At 41.6% G+C, this 7,555-nt stretch overlaps 1 long non-coding RNA gene across 1 annotated transcript; it reads left to right on the top strand.

Annotated features, from left to right (window-relative positions):
* Nucleotides 1–3,839: 3,839 nt before the first annotated feature.
* LOC142784417 (uncharacterized) lies at nucleotides 3,840–6,714 on the top strand. The gene is made up of 2 exons (XR_012888617.1): nucleotides 3,840–3,984; nucleotides 5,900–6,714. It is a non-coding gene; the product is annotated as an uncharacterized LOC142784417 (long non-coding RNA).
* The last annotated feature ends 841 nt before the right edge of the window (nucleotides 6,715–7,555 follow it).

The following is a 7,555-nucleotide window of genomic DNA, read 5'->3' as shown; positions in this document are numbered from 1 at the left end:
CTGTTTTCTCTCATTAAGAGCTGCGGCGAAGTCATGTGTCATTTCAACCAGTTGAGTTACAGTAGAAAAGCCGTGACGGAACCCATGTTGCATTGGTGTTAATATTGAGTAATCCAAGAAGGGCGTAATATGCTTATGAATAAGATGCTCGAGAATTTTACAACACGTGCATGTTAAAGCTATAGGTCGATAGTTAGAAATAAGCTGCTTATCGCCATTTTTAAACAGTGGTTTAATCTTGGAAATTCTCCAGTCATCAGGCAAAGTACCCGTCAAAAGGGATGTACGGTAAATAATTAACAAAATTTTAGATGACCACTCAGCGTATCGTTTAAGGAATGCATTAGGTATATTATCGGGTCCATATGACTTTTTCACATCTAAATTAAGCAAGAGGTTAAATATTCCACTTTTTGCTATTTCCAAGTCTTCAATCGGAGGCAATGTCTGGAAATTGTCAAATAAGGGTATGCTGCCATCATCTTTGCGAAAAAACGGATTCAAAGTGGGTGTTAAACGCATCAGAAATCTTAGCAGCATCGGATGTGAAATCATTGCCTATGTTAAATGTATTAGTACTTGAGGTCTTCGGTGTGATGGTCCTCCAAAACTTAGCTGGTGCCTCCTTTACCAGCGTGCCTAAACGGACGTTATAGAAGTTGAAACGTTCCTGCTTCATCTTTTTCTTAAGTTCACGAGAGAGCATTGCCACTTCAGCGATACGTTTTTGACTACTGTTATTATTAATTTGTTTCCTGGCACGGTTTATGTTTCTTTTGATGTGAATGCTATCACGCGTTATCCAAGGATTCGCAGAATTGATTTTTCGATACTTGACTGGTACAAAGAGCTGAATGCAGGCGTGAATTGTATTTTTGAATTTCAGCCATAATGAATTGACGTCATACACTTCAGTGATCCTACTACTGCAAAGTTCATCGTAGGCTATTTCCAGTCTGTCTAATATCGACGTATCATCAGCAGCTGAGAAGTCAGGAAAATGAGATACGTTAACGATGGGTTTCTGCAGTAATGAAGAGAACCCTATTAAAACACATTTATGGTCGAAAATTCCCTCAACTATTTCACAATTAGAATCACCACGAATACTTGAACTGACAAAAACAAGGTCAAGCACAGATTTACTAGTTCCGTGAACACGTGTGAAGTCTTTAACTAGTTGGGTTAAACCAAATTGAAATGCAATATCAATTAATGCTTCATTATTATTTGCCTCGCTTCTGTCAGCCGAAAGAGTGTTCCAGTTAATGCCGGGGAGGTTTAAATCACCACACAAAATAACTTTATTGTTATCAGTTGTATTGCACTCAATGTACTTTCTAAGATTCTCTAGTACTTCTAAATCACTCGCTGGTGGTCGGTATACAACACCAACGATCACATTTTGGCCCTCATGAAACAGCTTACAGAAGAGTGCTTCAACGTCTACAGCATCAGACATTCTGGCCACGTTCAAAGTTTTCTTGAAGAGAAGGGCAACTCCCCCACCATGAGAGTTGCGATCACGACGATAAACATAAAAGTTTGGGGGAGTGAATTTGTTATCATAAACACCACTGTGCAGCCAGGTTTCAGTAAGCGCAATAACATCAGGCTCATGAACTTCCACCAAGTGTTCAAAATCAAGACCCTTATTCACTATGCTTCGCCAGTTCACATTAAGCAGCTTTAAGGAATTGCAACCGGTTGTTCGTCATGTATGATGGCGTTTAAAAACACGGACAATAGAACCGCTGGTTTCGTCCCACACGTAAAGAACATCATTAATGGACACTTTGTCGAAGATAAGCCTCACTCGCTGTTTATTTTTTTTATATTCTGCGGTGCAGTCCCACAATTTTGATCTAAGATCTCTCACTTTCTGAGAAAAGTCTTCTGTGAGATAGTAGTTTGATCCCTTGAGCTTAGCGCAGTTTTTTAGAATTGTAAGTTTTTCACGGAAGTCAAGTAATTTCACGATGACAGGCCGCGTTTTATCAGGCCGTTTACTACCAAGTCTGTGACATCTTTCTATTCCTGATATAGTAAGGCCGAGCTGGTCGAGCAAAAAAGTGAGTGACGCTCTCCCGTAATGATACAGGAGTTTCGCTAGCGGGTTCTTCAAGACCATGAATAATAATGTTGTTACGACGACCGCGATTTTATAGATCATCAATTTTATCCACCATAGGAACAACCATTTTTTGCAGATTGCTAACTTCGGATTCAACGGCTTCCAGTTTGCCTTGCGCCAAGGATAAATTGGCAAGAGCCGATTCCAACGAATCAAGCCTACCCTTACATTCGGTTAGTGTGTCAGATAATGTATTCTGCGCAGCACTGAAGTCATTCATGCGCTTGATAATTGCTTTCTGGCCTGTTAGAACATTGAGTATCAGGTCGCGATCACTTAAACCGGAGAGGGATTCTTTGAAGTCGGTTACCCCTTCATCGCTATCAGAATCAGGCCCCGGATTTTGCTTGACATCCCCACATTGTACAATCAAGTCAACAAAAACGCACAAAATGTAACAAACATCATTTAGCACACGGGGGCAAGGTAGCAGCACTAAGCAAACATTACTACGAACACACTTGGCATTGGGCAGATAACTAACCTGCACAAGAAAGAAGACGTGCTCGTTCAGCATTGCTGTCAACGTGCTGCCACATTGCCCACTGAAGTGCCAGAGGGACGTCGGCCGGTATAAGTAGCTGTCAAGTCGTGACGTCACTCCGAAGGAAACGCTGTAGTCAGTAGCTTCCACACGTTCGTACTGCATCGGCTCGATGAAATCGCAGATTTTTGAAACAGTGAATGCGTCGTTTTCTTCTCGAACTGCGGCAGCTGGCGAATCCAACCGGATGGAAGCATTTTCCAAGGCAAGCGCATGCTCACCAAAGGCGACAGTCAAAATCTGCAAAAGAAAGAAGACGTGCTCGTTCAGCATTGCTGTCAACGTGCTGCCACATTGCCCACTGAAGTGCCAGAGGGACGTCGGCCGGCATAAGTAGCTGTCAAGTCGTGACGTCACTCCGAAGGAAACGCGTAGTCAGTAGCTTCCACACGTTCATACTGCAACAGCTCGATGAAATCGCAGATTGTCGAAACAGTGAATGCGTCGTTTTCTTCTCGAACTGCAGCAGCTGGCGAATCCAACCGGATGGAAGCATTTTCCAAGGCAAGCGCATGCTCACCAAAGGCGACAGTCAAAATCTGCACAAGAAAGAAGACGTGCTCGTTCAGCATTGCTGTCAACGTGCTGCCAAAGTGCCCACTCTCTCTCTCTCTCTCTCTCTCTCTCTCTCTCTCTCTATATATATATATATATATATATATATATATATATATATATATATATATATATATATATATATATATACATATATATATGTATACCCCGCGCGACCCGCATCGAATACTTTGTATTTGGTATCTGTTTGTTTGATATAAAGCCATATCAGTCAGAATAAATTCTCGCGTGTATATCAACAATTGCATATCTTTATTTTACATTATATGAATATTTTGTGTTGGTTATTACCGATGTTGTTCGTTTGTTTGTTCTGAATTGCGTTTATTGTGTACCTTCATTAAAAGTTTCAAATTTCGCGTGTTCAATATTACACGGTTCTTTTTTTAGTATCAAATTATTAGACGTTTTACATACTTCTGTAGTTTATATGTACATATATTTTACGTATTTTATTGTCATACCAAAGCTTTCTAATCAGCATTAATATAGAGAAGCGCAAATGTGGTTGCGTCAGCGAGGCTGTAACCACTTTGCTTGTTAGAACGTGTTATCCGCTGTTCAACCGACGACCGCCTCTTGAAGGGTTCTGTTCGAGTCGATTTCCCTCGTCTATGAAATCTGCTTGCGTTCTGTGTTCGTGTTTTGTGTTCTGCAAGTGCTGCTGATTACGAAGATGCGCTACACTCAAGCGAGGACTTGTGGCTTCGTATCGTGGAGCACTCGCCAGGTATGCACTACAATGCTGCTGGCGGCGCTGTGTTACCACCACGTTCGCCACGTATTTCGTACCATGTGCATGATAAGTGAGCTTTTGTGTACGTGGCGAGCCCGTTTGTCACTAAGATTTAATCAGGGTAAAGGCAAGGTTGTGCGAACTTAAGAATGAACGAGTTTTTTCTTTGTATGATGTGTGAAGCAGGCTGAGCATGTGCGCGCCGCGGGAATTCGGCGGCAGATTTGAGCTGAGTTGGGATGGCACCCGTCTCTGTCGGCAGTGGTGTTGGAGGGGGGCCCTGCGAGTGACCACTATTTTTATTTAATAAATCTGGGGACCCTGTTTGCGGTAGGCGTTGATCATGGCCAGGGCGCATAAACCCGTTATATTTATTGTATGCCATTGAAGTGAACGTGTCTACGGCAATTTGATACGCTGTACGTTTTATTTAAAGCAGCTACAGTTTTGTTATCCTTTATGACTACGATCAGAGCTTTTTTTCTTGCGAGTGGCCAAATGTATGCTGGTGTATGCATGCGCGCCGGCACGCGTTTTTATAAACTACCGTGATACTAGAGCTTATGCGTGTTCATGCGCAGCGTGTTGCATCATCTTAGGTAGGGATCGCAAAGGTTCACTTACGCTTAGGTGTTCAAGCAGCTCGTTTAGTAAAATTCGAACTTGCGGTATACACCTTCAACATAGATTACCTGATGTGGCCACAACCCGTGCATTTTAAGCTATTCGTTAAACGTGAAATGCATCTTCGAACGAATATTTCGCTATACCTTACTCTGCGAGCACAAATTCGGCCATTACTCCAAGCGTTTGAGCACCACAGACTTTACTCTGAATGTTTCCACTATGTCTGGATTTTGTTACTTTGTTTCGGTTGAATAAATATTGTATGCGCTTCGCCCAACTTTGGTGTTGAAACCTTGCTAAACGTATTTCCACTTTTTTCTAATTAGACAGCCTGTGATGCTTATGTGAGGCGTACTGCATTTTTAGCCAACAAGGATAATTGAAACTAATGACTATAGTTTAGCAATAACAATATTAATTCAGTGACATTATTATCTGACATTATAAACATAAACTTTCCAATGTGAGCAGCCTGACACATTATTTGCATTTGAAATCAAATTCATATTTTAGTATTGGTACTGGGATCTACCCAGCACCTCCACCAGATGTCACGGGGTCGTGACGTGGCCGAAGACAGGAGACTTCGTGTTGGGATTTAACTGTTTATTTGGGCGAACCTGTGCCCGGTAAAGGGAAAGTCTAATTACAGCAGCAGTCTTGCACAGATAGCAGTCTCGGACTGATAGCAGCGAATGCAGCGTCGGCCTTCGATCAACAACTGACAAGTGGCGAAGCGCGTCGGCATTTATACTCTTGCCGTTGAATGTTCTAGCGTTATCGCTGGCGGTGGCGTAGGTTCCAGAACAATCTGTACCGTTCGCACAGTGGGCGTGATCTTATCGAAATGATCTACTACAGTCCGGAACCTTCTCGAAAACTGCAGGAGCGGTTTGCGCTGAGAATCGTGTGGTGTTTTGGGACGATAACAAAAACTTGGGAAATGGAACGTGGCAATATGTTACCCCGCAATAGATACTTGATGAAATTGCATAGGATCATGGGTGTGTTGTGGTATCTTGAATTTGCATGTCAACGCACATGAGCGGGCGCAGTAAGCACGGTTTTGACACATCTGTGATGTGGACATTGCATATTATTTCATAAGGTTGCAACTGTGTTCGCCAAGAACATAAAAAAGTTCATGTTGTAACATCTCTCGTTTGTGTACATCCTGTTAGTTTAGGAGACAATGTTCAAAGTCATTTTAAATATACTGAAAACTTCAATTTTGCCAGGGAACTCATCTCACTAAATTGTTTTTTCTGTGTTTTCATCGCAGCCTATGCATGCTCCTTGTGCCAACTGAATGTGAAAGAATTCCGGACAAGCCTGTCATCAGTGGTACCTCGTGGAAACGTTTGCTGCAGATGTACAACAGCTGTGCATAGCTTCCATTTCCAATGTAAAGGGAACTTCACTGAGCCACCTGGTTGCTGTATTCAAGTAGCTCGCATAGTCAGGATGTTCAAAATTAAGCCCTTTGTACTTCATTCAAAAAGTCAGTGCTGGAAGTTATGTGTGTAAAATACATCTTCACAGATAGCTATGTGTTCAGGGGGACACAATGTGCAACAATACTTATTACTGTCAGCCGTGTCGATGAATAAGAGGCATTAATGAACTTTTTAAGATTGGAGGCCCCTATTTATGTATTGAAAATTTGAGCCTGTGACATTTCTGCATTGATCCAAAAAACTTTTGCATGCCTCTGACATACTTTACGTATTATTATACAAGAGATGCCTAATTTTGGTTTGCAAAGCTCATCAAGGTATACTCTCCATAATGTTTCGAATGCCTTGAAAAAAAGCCGTCTGGTCAGAAGGTACTGTTGTGATGAGTTTTTAATGTAAAACACTTCTTTGTGTTTTTGAGAAAGAAACGTACTCTCAATTACCAAGAAAAATGCTGAAAAAGTAAAAACTTTCACAGTGACAATTATCTGTTCAAGCTTCATGACCTAAGGCTGATGTGTTAATCTTATTTGTTTTCAACCACCAGCTGATGTGCGTTACCTGTTCAAATATTGTTTGTAAAATGCTCGAAGCTGTACAGCGTAAATGAAAATGAATAATAATTTTGCAGTTTAACGTGCTTGTTGATATTCCTTCCACTTTTAACAGCCTGCATTATGCAGCACCATACAGGCTATCAACTGGCCTAAATTCTGGTCTGCATAAAGGTAGCTAGGCTACTTAAAGGACACATACAATACACAATCTTTAGTAGACATAAACATGGTAGCAAAATTATGACAGTTGGAAGACATACAAGACGGTTACATATCAAATACACACAGGACAGTAACAGATTGGACACTTACATGATGGATGCTATGAGCAGACAGAAAGTCGGCGGCCAAACCATTACATCTTGAAGGCATACAGTTTGCGTCCTCATGCTGCCTCGGGAAAATATGATGGTATAAGTAACGACGCTTTTCAATTATTGGCAGTTGCAATAAAGCAGTTTGAAATGCGTAGAAACATGTTCTTTTGTGTGAATAAATGTGAAGAAGTGCGGAACGATGCAAGTCTCACTATAGTAAGTTCTCATGGAAAGTGGTTTGGACACTGTACCAGATATTCATTGGGTGAATTACCGACTATTATTTGACACACAGTTCGACGTTCATTTTTATTTACAATGCTTGATTGGTGCAGCTGGTCCTATAGATAGGTGTGGTGCAAAGACAAGCACGGGAACAAATAAAACACAAATGGTGTTGGTCATGTCTCGTTGCCGCATGAAAGTGAACAAGACAAGACAAACACCATTTGTGTTTTGTTTTGTTTTAGTTTGCACCGAACCTCCGCTATCATATATGACAGCCTCAGGCAGCCTCACACTCAACGGTCCATCGGAATGGGGCGTTTTTTGCGGAGCAACTTTGTCAGAGGATGAGCAAGCTGGGCGAAGTCTTTGATAAAGCGGC

This window comes from Rhipicephalus microplus, unplaced genomic scaffold (genome assembly GCF_043290135.1).
Source record: "Rhipicephalus microplus isolate Deutch F79 unplaced genomic scaffold, USDA_Rmic scaffold_14, whole genome shotgun sequence".
Classification (NCBI taxonomy): domain Eukaryota; kingdom Metazoa; phylum Arthropoda; class Arachnida; order Ixodida; family Ixodidae; genus Rhipicephalus; species Rhipicephalus microplus.
The sequence above is the reverse complement of the archived record's forward strand: the minus strand, read 5'-3'. Positions and strand labels throughout refer to the sequence as shown.